Source organism: Lissotriton helveticus, chromosome 8 (genome assembly GCF_964261635.1).
Source record: "Lissotriton helveticus chromosome 8, aLisHel1.1, whole genome shotgun sequence".
In the NCBI taxonomy this organism is placed as follows: Eukaryota; Metazoa; Chordata; class Amphibia; order Caudata; family Salamandridae; genus Lissotriton; species Lissotriton helveticus.
The window spans coordinates 181,372,915-181,387,410 of NC_136069.1; the positions used below are offsets into that span (position 1 = coordinate 181,372,915).

Genomic DNA, 14,496 nt, shown 5'->3' on the forward strand with positions numbered 1-14,496 from the left:
TTATAGCGCTATATCCCATAATGGATCTACCTAGCAGTAATGGCATGCATGAGGGGTACGTAGAAAAATTGTGAATGTAAATGCATCTCTCTGAAGTGTTCTGCAGACCAATCAGAGACAAGATGTGGTACCACAGATTTCTTCATTCCAAGGACAGCAATGTTTACTCTCACCCTAATCATTCATACATTTTACAGTCAGCCACATTTTACTGAAAATTAATTACACGTTTAGACAAAAGAGTATCATAAAATGTATCCATACAATCTACTTATCGTTAAACACACTCAAAGTTCAAGTAATTGTTAAAGTTTATGATAAGCAAAATAAAAATTGTCAATTAGACATCAATTCATTTTACTACTACAATTAAAAAAGAAGTATGCATCAGAGGAGGTGTGCCAATATCGGTTCAAGAGGGCTGGGCCCAAGCCAGATTTCCAGGATATACAAATAAATTAAAAATACATGCAAAATTTAACCCATTCACATAATCATGGCTTTCCACAAACATCTGAGATAAATGGGACGCTTCAGGACCTGTGGCAGACAGCCATGCTTTAAAGGAATGAACATGAGTGGCTGGAAATGTACACCCTAGTTTCATAGTGATGGCAGAAGGCTGGCAGTAGGTGTCATAGGCTCCATTGATGGATATTTTCGATGCATTTGCTCCCTGCAGGATCTATTCAAGTAATTGGGATAAGGGTGAACCTGTCTTAAATTCGACCCTCGAGTTGCATTGCTAAATGTAGGGAGACAACGGAATACAAGAGCGTAAAATATAGATGTATAAAAGCCAATAAAATAAGAGTAACTGTTTTGGGAACAGCAAAATGTACACCTTATTGGACCTGGCATAAGTGGAGTAAAATGCACTAAACAATTTGAAATATATCTGAAGGGATGGGAAATGTATTTACTGGCAAAGCAAATTAACATTGTATAATCGTTTGACCCTACTCATGAGCAAAGTGTACATATTAAACATTGCAGAAGCAGGTGCCGTATTCCTTGGCAAATATCAAATGTTATTTCAATATTTACACAATGCATTTGTATGCATGAGCAGATCAGAAGTCAACTGAAAGGACAACTTGGATAACATCTATGAGAAACTACTATTTATATGATAAGAGCAATGGATTTAAGAAAATAAAAATATATCAGAAGTAGGCTTCACTGATGGGGTTGGCGTCTTTGAGCAAGGTGTGCCCGCAAGTGTTGATGATCAACATGTTCATATTGGGAAAGGCAGCTTGTATTTGATCTTAATTGATTTGAAGGCAGAATTTGATAGGATAAATGGAGGGAATTGTGTAATTTTATATTAGAAACAATGGGAATGCCAATATCTTTGTTGAGTACTCTTAGCTTATTGGATTTATGACAACATTGCATCATTTCAGGTTGTTCCAGGCACCAAGGCCACAGGAAAGTTTAGAATTGAAGAATTTGTACGACAGGGAGAATGCTAGCATCAAAATGGTTTAAACAATATAATAATGAAGTAATGAATGAGATCTAGACCATATCACATGATGCAGCCAGGCTACTTACTCGACACTTCCCTGTGTTCCACTTTGCGGGTGATAAAGTTCATCTTCATTGCTAAACCTATTACAAGCGTGATGTAGATGCGGTCAAAAGGCATCGGTAGGTCACCTAATAAAAACAAAATAGTTGGTAATAACAAAAATAAAAGGCTCAAGGCTGTGAAGTGGTTCGAGTGCACAGGATGGAGCAGGTGGGTTAGTATGGTTATTTGGGTAGGGTGTATGTCACAATATTATAAGCAATAACATTATCTGGCAGTTACACACCTTGAGGTAGTGCTCAGGAATTACTCTACATACAAGGACACAATGCATCCCCCATGACCCATCCCACATTCATTCCTGGCTGATAGCAATCACCTATGACCCCATCTCCTCACCCCAACCCTCCCTTTCTCCTTCAAAAAACAGCTAAGCGCCCGCAAACTATCTACGCAATTCACCTGCCGCCCCCCTCGCACCTCACCTGGTCCCCCACAATTAATCTTGCACACGGATGTCCCTCAACCTTACACCCCACTGTTCCAAACTGTTTTTGCGTAGAACCATGCCCTCTTCCTAGCACATGACTCTCTGGCAATATTGCCTTCACTTCTGAGCTCACTAAGTTTTCTTTCTGTTTCTCTTTTAGAACTGTATTGTTTTTTGTGTTTTTCATAGTGCCCCTTTGCATTTTTCTATACAGCACATGTACTCGGTGCACCAATTACATATCACATTTGTGTGCCATTGAGTAGTGACATATGTACCATGTTAAATATAATTGTCGGAATATGTCACCTATTGTTGTATACTTTTAGACCGGCTAAAAAAACGCAATGTTACAGATACTATGCTATTGCAACGTGAGCTTAATAAAAAGTATTTAAAAAAAAGCAATATTGGCCGGCAAAAAAAATGTGTCCCAAATATGAATTACAAAAGTATCGTCCGTTGGGCTTAGCTTTTCTGTTATTAACTTCAATAGGTTGATATTTTTGTAAAGACTATTTAGGACACAATATCAGATGATATTTTCCTGCAGTACCCCTGGGCATTCAATTTAATATTAAAGGAACTTGGAGAGATTAAACTGGATCTGGGGCCTTATTAACAATTAGTAGGAAACTGGGCAATATCATGGTGGATCTTACCTCACTCTAGAAGTCTGAAGAGTGTTCCAGAATTGTGTAAATTAAACCGCCAAAAATTTTAATACTTGTTATTTCTAACTCTATGGGCAAAGGGGAAATATTTAAGTTTGTGACAATGGAAATCATACATTGGGAAGAAACTTATCGGTGGATGTACAGTGGGAGCATTGTAAGTGAAACCAAGGGTTGAATATTGCACTTCAATGAATAATTGTCTAATGAACTGAACTGCTGAAGATTTTGAATTAATTTTTGGACTTATTGTGAAATTTAAATGTAGGAAGTCTGCCTTTTTTGCATGGTCACCTCAGATTTCTTTTTCAATCAATCAATCAATCAATCACAGCATTTATATAGCGCACTACTCACCCGGAGGGTCTCAAGGCGCTGGGGGGGGGGTCTGCTACTGCTCGAACAGCCAGGTCTTGAGCTGCTTCCTGAAGGCGAGGTGGTCCTGTGTCAGGCGGAGGTGGGTCGGAAGGGAGTTCCACGTCTTGGCGGCCAGGTGGGAGAAGGACCTTCCTCCTGTGGTGGCTCTTCGGATGCGGGGGACGGCGGCGAGGGTGAGGTTGGTCGATCGAAGGTGGCGTTTGGGGACGTAGAAGTTGAGGCGGCTGTTGAGGTATCCTGGGCCTTGGTTGTGTAGGGCTTTGTGTGCGTGGGTGAGGAGCCGGAAGGTTATTCTCTTGTTGACCGGGAGCCAGTGCAGGTCTCTTAGGTGCCCGGAGATGTGGCTGCGGCGGGGGATGTCCAGGATGAGTCGTGCTGAGGTGTTCTGGATCCGCTGGAGTCTCTTCTGGAGTTTGGCGGTGGTTCCGGCGTAGAGGGAGTTGCCGTAGTCCAGACGGCTGGTGACGAGGGCCTGGGTGACCGTCTTCCTGGTCTTGGTGGGGATCCATCGGAAGATCTTACGAAGCATGCGCAGGATGTTGAAACACGACGAGGAGACGGCATTGACTTGTCTGGTCATGGAGAGGGAGGAGTCCAGGATGAAACCCAGGTTGCGTGCGTGGTCTGTGGGTTTGGGTGCGCTGCCCAGGGCGGGGGGCCACCAGGAGTCGTCCCAGGCGGAGGGAGAAGATCCCAGGATGAGGACTTCCGTCTTGTCCGAGTTCAGTTTCAGGCGGCTGTTCATCATCCAGTTGGCAACCTCTGTCATCCCTTCGTGTAGGTTGGCTCTGGCGGTGGCGGGGTCGTTGGTGAGGGAGAGGATCAGCTGGGTGTCGTCGGCGTAGGAGATGATGTTGAGGTTGTGCTGGCGTGCGATGGTTGCAAGGGGGCTCATGTAGACGTTGAAGAGTGTTGGGCTGAGCGAGGAGCCTTGAGGGACGCCGCAGATGACTTCGGTGGCCTCCGATCTGAACGGGGGGAGGCGGACTCTCTGTGTCCTTCCGGCGAGGAAGGAGATGATCCACTCCAGTGCCTTCTCCTGGATTCCGACGTTGCTGAGGCGCTGTACTAGGGTACGGTGGCAGACAGTGTCGAAGGCCGCGGATAGGTCCAGGAGGATGAGGGCCAATGTTTCTCCGTTGTCGAGCAGGGCTCGGATGTCATCGGTAGCTGCGATCAGGGCGGTCTCGGTGCTGTGGTTGGCTCGGAAGCCAGACTGCGAGAGATCGAGGGAGCCGTTAGTCTCGAGGAAGGCGGCCAGTTGCTTGTTGACGGTCCTCTCGATGACTTTTGCCGGAAATGGGAGCAGCGAGATGGGGCGGTAGTTCTTGAGGTCGGTGGGGTCGGCTGATGGCTTCTTAAGTAGGGCGCTGAGTTCGGCGTGCTTCCAGCTCTCCGGGAAGGTCGCGGTGTCGAAGGAGGTGTTGATGATGTCCCGCAGGTGGGGTGCGATGACAGCGTCGGCCTTGTTGAAAACGTGGTGAGGGCAGGGGTCTGTCGGAGATCCGGAGTGAATGGAGTTCATCGTGTGGACGGTGTCTTCGGTGCTGATCGGAGTCCAGGCGCGGAGTGTGGTTGTGGGGGGCGGTGGTTCGGTCGTGGTGTGCGTCAGTTGAGTGCTGAAGCTGTTGTGTATGTCCGCGATCTTGTTGTGGAAGTAGGAGGCGAGGGAGTTGCAGAGGTCTTGCGAAGGGGTGATGTCTTTTTGACTTTTGCTGGCAACCATGGGGCTTATTTACAAGCCCCTTGCACCGACAGTATGTCACTTTTTTCCCATATAAAAAGTGAAGCACTAGGGGCTTGTAAATAAGCCCCCATATGTTTGCTGGGTTTGGAACTCTGTGCACCTACCCCTCCTAACTGGTAATAAAGTGCCTGTGGTACCCTTTTAAATATTGTTAATTTGACATACTTCCAATTGGCATATTTAACTTGCCTAGATGACCCTAGTACATGGTACAAAATGCCACTAGTGGACCTCAGCACCTATTGTGCAATCCACTACTGTGGAAGTGCAAACATCGCCTCGGGGTCCTACCTCAATCGATATTTTGTGAGTACGAATGTGTAGATAAGCCTAAATGAATAACTGTAATTATGCAAAGTAGCCCTGTTGTCCGAGGATGAAGATAGCGATGACTTTTGTACAGGGTATGTTAATCCTATTATTTACACCATGTGCAGGGGCTTAAGATATGATTTTAAGAATCCTCATGCATAATAAATGAGGCTAGTTTCAAGGTAACCAATCAATATTTATTCAGCACATAACTGGGTAAAAGGTCATTGTTAGAGTCGTTATGCAGAGCAAGGTAGGACAAATGTAGGTAAAAGGTCGCTGTGCTACTTAGGCCTAGGTTAGGAAAACATAACAAAAAATATTTACACTTTTGAGAAAGTTTACACTTTTGAATAAGTTTACTACTTTTCAGTATTTGTAAACTGCACTATTTAGTGACTTATACTTTTGTAATATTTTACACTTTTATAGTAAGTCCAGCACTACACATGGCCAACCACTGGTACCGCAACACCTACCCATAGAAAATAATAGAGGTAGGGATTTACTACAAAAGAGTAAGTTACTACAAAAGTGCAGTTTTGAATAACGCAAACTTACTCATAGATGTAAGTTACTACTAAGTTGTTGTTTGTGAATAGCAGTTTCTAGTACATTTTGTAGTACTGCTGTTTTAGTACACAACATTCTACTAGGTGCAATTTATGAATCAGGTCCTATGTGTCCAATTCAAAGCAATCCTATTGTCTTATTCAAGGTAAAGCCACCTTGCAAGCATAATGCATTTACAGATGTTTAACGAGGAACCTTCTAGTTGGGAAACTATTGGTTGTTGAGTTCCATTTCATGTCAAATTATAGCGCTATATCCCATAATGGATCTACCTAGCAGTAATGGCATGCATGAGGGGTACGTAGAAAAATTGTGAATGTAAATGCATATCTCTGAAGTGTTCTGCAGACCAATCAGAGACAAGATGTGGTACCACAGATTTCTTCATTCCAAGGACAGCAATGTTTACTCTCACCCTAATCATTCATACATTTTACAGTCAGCCACATTTTACTGAAAATTAATTACACGTTTAGACAAAAGAGTATCATAAAATGTATCCGATTTGATTTGATTTGAGTAGCTTTATTTCGATATATTTATCATATCATAAAAGCATTGCAATACAAAAACAGTTAAAATACGATACAATTTAACAATTCATCCCTCTATTCAATTTATACCGTTTATCAATTCTTCAATTTCTTGTAACCATCAATAAAATAACATAAAAAGGAATTCATTTACCATAAAATTATTAAGACATACTAAATCAATGCAGATCTTGTTACTGGAGAAACAATTTCCTCACGGATCTTATCCGCCATGCCCAACCCAGGAATTTTGCCAGGCAACTGGCGAACAAAGGGCGAGCATCAGATCTTAAGATGCGTAGAGCCTCCAAGTGCGATCGAGTGCCAAGGCTCCTGCATAGTGGTTTCAGCCATCTGCACCGATGTGCTACATAGGCTGGGCACTCAAACATTAGATGGGCAATGGACTCGTCCCTTTTTTCGCAAAAAGGGCAATACGGTGTGGTTTGCAGCGGTGGCTTCCAGCTTGCTGTCCACTGTCCTAAAGGTAGAACTCCCACCCTAAATTTGAAATACAATGACCTATCCATCGGGTTAAGGATCAAGTCCAGATAAGGTTCTCTAAAGGGGAGCTCCTTGATTAACAGAAACTCAACAACAGATCTGCATAATTTAGAATTGCTCATTCTCTCATTTGCCACCCATGACCAATATAATTTCGGTTGGTTGTATAAGCTTTATTCGAGAGAATTCTCATAAAAGCACATAAAATCAAACAATACACAAAATACATAATCAGAGTAAAAAATCATTAAACACAGTGCAGCTCGTACAAAGTTAAGCATAAAACAATTTTGTACATTGTACATAAAAGCTATAAAAAGGGAATCCCTAATTACCCGCTGCCCCCCAAAAATCGTCGTCGTATCGCCCACGCCCAACCCATATATTTCGCTACCCCCATAATTATTGAATCCTGAGTTGTTGTACGCAGGATTCTTAGGGCCACTACACTATCTCGTGTCCCCAGGTTTCTACATACCGGCGAGAGCCATTTTCTCCTCGGATTTGCATAAGCCTGACATGCGAAAAGAAAATGGCCTATACTCTCCTCCGCATTCTCACAAACGGGACATAGGTTATTAGTGGGACTGTGCCAGCCTGATGTCAATTTCTTAAGGGGGATAGATCCTGCCCTTAGCTGAAAGACAAGTTTCCTGTCCATAGGTACAGTAATGTCGACCCAGTATTTTTCTAGGACAGGTAACATTTTAGTCTCCAAGAAGCGGCCAGACATAGAGCCTGCCCTGGAGTCATTCAGCATCTTGCCTCCCACCCAATCCCAATATTGCTCCTTGATGGCTTCTTTACTTGGGAAGGTTTCTCCCTCGGGGTTATTCCACAAATTCGAAAACCCTATATTAGCCAACATGGTCTTCAGATGTTTTAACCATTTTATCTTGTGGAAGATATCTTCCTTGATTATCCACAAAAGGCCCTCCGCGTACTGTCTTATTTCTGGAGTCGTCCAAAGGCGTCTCCAGTAGAGAACTGGTCGCAGTCGGGCTCTGTCGACAATCGTACGTCTGCCTAACTCCAGGAACAATGGGATTAGGGGGGTACTCTGTGGAAGTCCGGTAATCCCGCGCATGAACTTGTTCTCGGAAGTCTGGAGAGCCACCAGACTGTTCCATGCCCAAAGTTCCGCGCCGTATAAAGTGGCACCCAGGACCTTCGCATCGTAAACTGTCATTACAGGTTTTATTGGTTTTGTTTTTGATTTACGATGCTCCCCCCTTAGAGCACCCGAAAGCTGCTGGTGCTTTAGGACTACTTTATTCACGTGATGCGTCCAGCCATCACCCCCCGCGATCTGCACTCCCAGATACGTAAATTCCTTAACTATATCAAGCCTGCTATTATTTAGTGTTATATTTGGGTTGCTCTTACGTCCTGTAGAGAAAACCATTAATTTGGTTTTTCCTACGTTCACCTCTAATCCATGCTCCAAGCAGAAAGCATCAAAAATGCTTAGTGCACGTTGCAATCCCATGGGGGTCTTAGACAAGATAAGAGTGTCGTCAGCGAACATCAGGATCGGAACCCTGGTATCCGCTAACGATGGGGCATCTACACTGGCCTTCAACATTCTCTCTACTATCCCGTTAATGAATAACGAGAAAAGTAGAGGGGCCATGGAACAGCCTTGCCTGACACCCCTTTCCACAGGGAAGTCCAGTGTTGTTTCACTACTTCCACCCCATTGGACTCTAGCAGAATTGGATTCATGTAGCCGCATGATTAGTGTTAACAGTTCAGCAGGAATACCTAGCTTATAAAGGACCGACCATAGCTTATGCCGGGGGACTAAATCAAACGCCGCCCGTAGGTCGACAAACGCGACGTACAGGCTACCCTTTCCCAGCTCAACGGTCTTCCACCGCAATATAGTGAAGCGAAAGACCTGGTCAATGGTGCTAGTTGCTTTTCTAAATCCCGCTTGGTATGGGGAGAGGGCGCTATTATCTTCTACCCAGTCCATTAGCTGATTTACTAGCATTCTCCCAACAATTTTCTGTATGGTGGCTATTAGACTTATAGGCCTATAATTAGCAGGTAGTGAGCGATCACCTTTCTTGTGAATGGGGATGATGGTTGCACCCTTCCAAATATCTGGAACCACTGCCCCCCTTGCTAATGCATTTGCTACAAGATGGATGTATCTAGCCCATCTAGTCACATCATATTTGAAAATGTCGGGTGGGATACCGTCTGGACCTGGCGCCCTCCCGCACTTCACTGAACAGATAGCAATTTCTGCCTCACTAAGGGAAAATAAATCTTTAGTTGCATAAACCGGTATTATATTATCAACTACCATGGATTTATTACTTTCCGCGTACTGTGGCCCAAAATAATTAACCCAGGCTTCCACTGGTACATTGCTATCGGGTTTTACTGAGCCCACACCACTGCCCCACTTAATGATTTTCCAAAATAACATTGAGTCTTTGTTATCGGAGGCTTCTTGTAATTGGGCCCAATGGTCTTCGTCCCAATTCTTTTTGGCACGATAAATGGCCAGTTTGTACAATTTCCTATTTTTTACCACTGCGGCATGGTCCCTGTTCCTTATTGCTTTCCCCAGGTTTAAGCGTGCTTTTCTGCAGTGCTTGTCAAACCACCTGCCCACTTCCTTAATTTTCTTCCCTTTTCTTTTCTTAGTGAAAAAGCATGGTCTTAAAAGGGAGAATAGCTTGTTATGGATTTCAGTGGTACCGTTGTCCCCAGGAACGACTGGGACGGCTGCTTCAATCGCGGAAATTGCACTATTGACCTTGTCGGTGATATATATCATGATGGCCTCGTTTGCTAGTACCCTGGGCCATTTTAACCTTCGCTCATCGTTACTTAAAAATGGGGTTTCGTCGTGTGTCTGAGATAAGTTTCCGGGGCTGGTATTCCACCACCTGTGGGACACACATAGGGGGTTGTGGTCACTTTCAACCCGAGGCCTGACAGCCATATCAACAACCCCGCTCCACAACTGGAGGCTACATAATATATAGTCAATTCGACTCCTGTTGATACCATTATCAAAGGTGCAGCTACCCTCCATGTCACCAGGTGTTCTACCGTTAAGAGCTCTAAGACCGTGTTCTAAACAAATGCCATTTAACAATAGAATCTCTTTGGTCCACCGCTTCACAGGTTTTAGATTAAGAGAAGGTACTCCCCAGAGATTTTCCACTTCACTATCCATAGGGTCGTTTGCGCAGTTCAAGGGTTCAAAAGTCCTATTTAAATCCCCAACGACTATTTTTGCATTTTCCTGGGAAATAGCCTCTATTGCATCAGACAACAACTCAATAGTGGATGGATTTGTTACTTTATCTCCTCTCACATAAACATTATATAAATCAATTGATTGACCATTAACATCCGAGATTCTTAATGCTTGTAAGTCAATACTTCCCACGTCTAGGGTTTTTATGTTTATGTGCAAATCCTGTCTAACCCAAACGGTTAGGCCACCCTTGGGCCGCCCTCTTCCTCCTTTTGTAGCTGGTATACAATAGTTCAAGTAACCTAGGCAAAAGAGTGGATCACACGCCCAGGTTTCTTGGAAACAACAAATGTCAAAACCACTTATGAAATTCACCCAAAATTGGGAATCCAACTTGTTAGCCAGCCCGGCAACATTCCATGATAAAAGGGTACCAATATCTGTATTTATCCCATCCCGATCTTTAACAGGTGAAAATGCATGGGCTGACATTGGACTTTCCCTTAAGCTAGGCTGGTTTTCACGATCGACTGTTGGATCCACAATAAAATCATCTGTTACAGGGTGTAAGACATTAGTGTTTAAAGTTCCCAGTCCTAAATCGCCTTCATCAGCCACACACCTAGACTTGCTGTTGCTCACCAATAGATTTGTACCAATAGTATTTCTACCAGCTTCACCTAGGCCTCCTGCAACTTTTATATTTCCACCCATATTATCAATACCAGTATGTCAACACCCCCAACTCGGGTCCTGCCATCCTACATGAGGGTTATAAGGTATATGTAAGGTATGGGTGTGACCACCGGGGGGAGGTGGTAAAGGAATAACTGGCCAAGGGACAGTAGGGGGAATTAAGGGCTCATTAAGTAAACTGGTTGTGACACTTGAGGGTCTGGGGTAGAAAAAGGTGAGGTCTACAATACCAATACCTCCCTTGTTTGCTCCCCATCCCTGCCTTGTAATCCATCCCGCTACCCTAGGATCTTGGAAATTAACCACTATGCAGTCCCCCCCCAGGGTTTTTGGTGTATAACCCATCCAGTCAATTCTCCTAGCCCCTATTATTAGTCCATCAATGTCACCCGGCAGAGGACGGTTTTCCCTCAACCAGTGCATAGTCTTGTTTTTAAGCATCTGGAAATTTTCTCTCTGACCAAGAGGTAAGGGTGGTACATTGATAAGAACTGCCACATAGGGGAAGGAGTCTGGAGTAAGATTTATTGGGGGTTTCCTATAGGGTGGCTTTTGTGAGGGCAGTGGAATAGATTTGGAAATTTGGGGGGCAGGTTGAAGGGCTAGTTTCTGCACCTGTGGTTTGCTATTTGTTTGCGACATTGCTAAAGATTTACTAGTCAACTGGCATACAATAGCTCCGCTTCCTCCCCCCGAAGTGTGTGGAGGTAAATGTGTACTGGTGTTTACGTTAGCAGAGGCTAACCCTTTACCCATTTTTTGACACAGAGTAACCGCAGTGTTTGCAACAGCTGATGAATTTTGTGTCTGGGTTAGTATAGGCTGTGTAGGATGTATTGCAGTTGACTGCAAAAGGTCAGAGCCAGCAGTCTCTCTGTCAGCCCTATCTAGAATTTTTGTGCCGCCTTTAGCTGGTTGTTTATGTTGTTTTGGAGGTAAAGGGGAGGCATTCTGGGGAATTCTACCCTTATCCTGTGCATGGTGATTAGTTACGACCTGGGAATTTGCATTTACTTCCACCCTATTTGCTTTAATTAGCAATTTTGTAGAATAGAAATTGTCTAGGGTTGTCTGTTCGAAGTGGTTTAACCTATCTACGAGTTTAGCAATTCTATCCTCGATAGGGGTAAGTAATAGTCTAAACATTTTTTCAAGTTCTGGGAGCACATCTGCGAATAATACAGTGTTTTCTTTACTTGGTACATTGGGAACAGTACTAGGATTGTCCACTATGTCTTGGTTATCCTGGTTCCCAAAGATGGTTGAAATTGCACTTCCAGAACTTTGGGTTTGTTCATTGCCTGCCTTTCCAATGTTCACAAGTTTGTGTAACTTCCTGAATTTTTGGGGAGGTCTTGCCGCCTTTTTGGATTTGTTTACTGAAGCTGGTTGTTTCCTTTTGGACCCAATTTTCAAGTTGGCCGATGTAACCCGGGAACCTAGATCAGACTGCGGAGATAGGTGGAGATTACCACCACAAGGATTGTTTGAATCTGCCACACCACTCTTGTTTGCTTTATCACCCTGAACCTCCGAGTGTTCAAGGGTAACTGGTAGAATCACTGATGATAGAGGGGTTACCAACGTGGGGTATGCAACGATTGAGGACTTGTCCGTAGAGTTCTTTAAAATTTCAATGGATAGCCTCCGCTCTGCACGCTTTTCAGCCAAAGTTAATTCCTTATCTATAGACATTGATCGATTAAAAAAGAATTTGTCTAAGGGACCAATGGCCAAAGGACCAGTCTCCGTTGGTAAAATCGTTAGGTGGCCAATTACAGGGCTTGTGTTCCCCGACAACGCCATATCAGTTACAATGATCAAGTTATGCACAATAATCCAAATCACTTACTGAAGTAGATGGTATATGGCACAGCCAAGAGGGGGGGCCCAGCCCGGCCTCCTGCGGCCCCGGACGGCCACAGACGGTCCCGCCCTTGTCCCGGGCTTCTCCCGGCGCGCTCCCGCGCGCTCCCGCTCTGCGGTACTGAAGCACAGTAATAAGGGAGAGGTAGGGCGGGGGGCGGGGCAGACCGGGAGAGCGACCCAGGTGTTGTGGGTTGACCTCACGCAGGGACTCCTGGAAGTATGAGTCCCTTCGGGTCCGCTCGCAGCCCTGTGCTTCCCTCTGACAAGCGCCCAGCTGCGCAGCCCCTTTAAACTCGATGCTCCTCTCCCGCCTCACGAAGCGGGACCCGCGGAGCGGGTCCGGCGAGGAGCTGGTAGGGTGGAGAGGTGAAATCCGGCGTGAGGTAATGCAGCCCACAGCAGCCCGCAGCAAGGGTCAAACAGCAAAGAGATCCCACGGCGTGTAGAGGCTGGGCTGGTTTTAATGCTGGGACGAGGGGAGGGGCAGACAGGGAGAGCGACCCAGGTGTTGTGGGTTGACCTCACGCAGGGACTCCTGGAAGTTTGAGTCCCTGCGGGTCCGCTCGCAGCCCTGTGCTTCCCTCTGACAAGCGCCCAGCTGCGCAGCCCCTTCAAACTCGATGCTCCTCTCCCGCCTCACGAAGCGGGACCCGCGGAGCGGGTCCGGCGAGGAGCTGGTAGGGTGGAGAGGTGAAATCCGGCGTGAGGTAATGCAGCCCACAGCAGCCCGCAGCAAGGGTCAAACAGCAAAGAGATATAATTTCTTTAACATCTGTTTGGGTGGAGCTGTTCTATTAACCCAAGCGTCTCCAAGGCCCAGTTCACAGAGAAGCCGCTTAACTTCCATGAGCCAGCCAACCTTGTGCCAGCCAGGGGATGAAAGGAGTTCACTTAGGGCTTCCGCGTAACTCGACAGTTCTGGTACATTCCATATTCGAGCCCACAGTAAGAGGGGACGTAACCTTGCTTGCTCGCATATTGGGCGTGTACCTGCATCTAATAAGAGTGGGAGTGTGGGAGTGCTGTGTGGTAGCCTCATGAGATCTTTGTGGAATTTATTTTCAAGATGAGTCAAAGTATCAACTCTCTGAGCACCCCACAATTCCGACCCATACAGCGCCGCACTCACCACCCTTGCCCTATAGATGTCTAATATCGCCCCAATGGGTTTAAGAGACGAGGCACAATGTTCTTTTAGCAGGGCCCCTGTAACCCTCTTATGAGTCAGAAAGATTTTTGGTGGTGAGCCTTCCAACTCATGGAGTCACAGAGTCGGATGCCTAAGTAATCAAATTCTTTTACCCTTTCAAGTGGGACTGAGTCTAGGGTTGGGGGGATGACTGTCTTCCTAGGGGGGTTTAGGACCAGGAATTTGGTTTTGCTTACATTAATGACAAGGCCCCTAGAATCACAAAAGTCCTTGAACCTGGAAAGCAACGTTTGAAGGCCTATCGGGGTTTTTGAGATCAGGAGGGTGTCATCTGCAAATAGGAGGGTAGGTATTTTTCTGCCCGCCAGGGAGGGTGCATCTGCTGGATGTTTGAGAAGGTGCTCCACCACTCCGTTAACATGAAGTGAAAACAGAGTGGGGGCTAGCACACAACCCTGGCGGACACCCCTATCTACAGGAATGCGAGATATTTTTTGGCCCTGATCTCCCCACCTGATCTGAGCAAAATTGCTTTCATGGAACTTAATAAGCAAACCCAACAAATACGGAGGGATACCCAAACCCTCTAAGACATTCCACAATTGGTCACGTGGGACCAGGTCAAAGGCAGTCCGTAAGTCTATGAATGCGAGATACAGACTGCCTTTGCCCAATACGACCACTTTCCAATAGAGCATTAAAAGGCGAAATGTCTGTTCAATGGTACCAGTTCCTGATCTAAAACCGGCCTGGAAGTCAGACAAAACCTGATTTTCTTCAGCCAAGTGCAAAATCCTACCTAAGACTACT

At 45.4% G+C, this 14,496-nt stretch overlaps 1 long non-coding RNA gene across 1 annotated transcript in view; it reads right to left on the reverse strand.

The window, feature by feature from the left end:
• The window catches only part of LOC144771532 (uncharacterized), a 272,356-nt gene that overhangs the window by 113,816 nt on the left and 144,044 nt on the right, over positions 1–14,496 (reverse strand). The window contains exon 2 of the long non-coding RNA XR_013599331.1: positions 1,561–1,665. This is a non-coding gene — a long non-coding RNA (uncharacterized LOC144771532). The remainder of the gene's footprint in view (positions 1–1,560; positions 1,666–14,496) is intronic.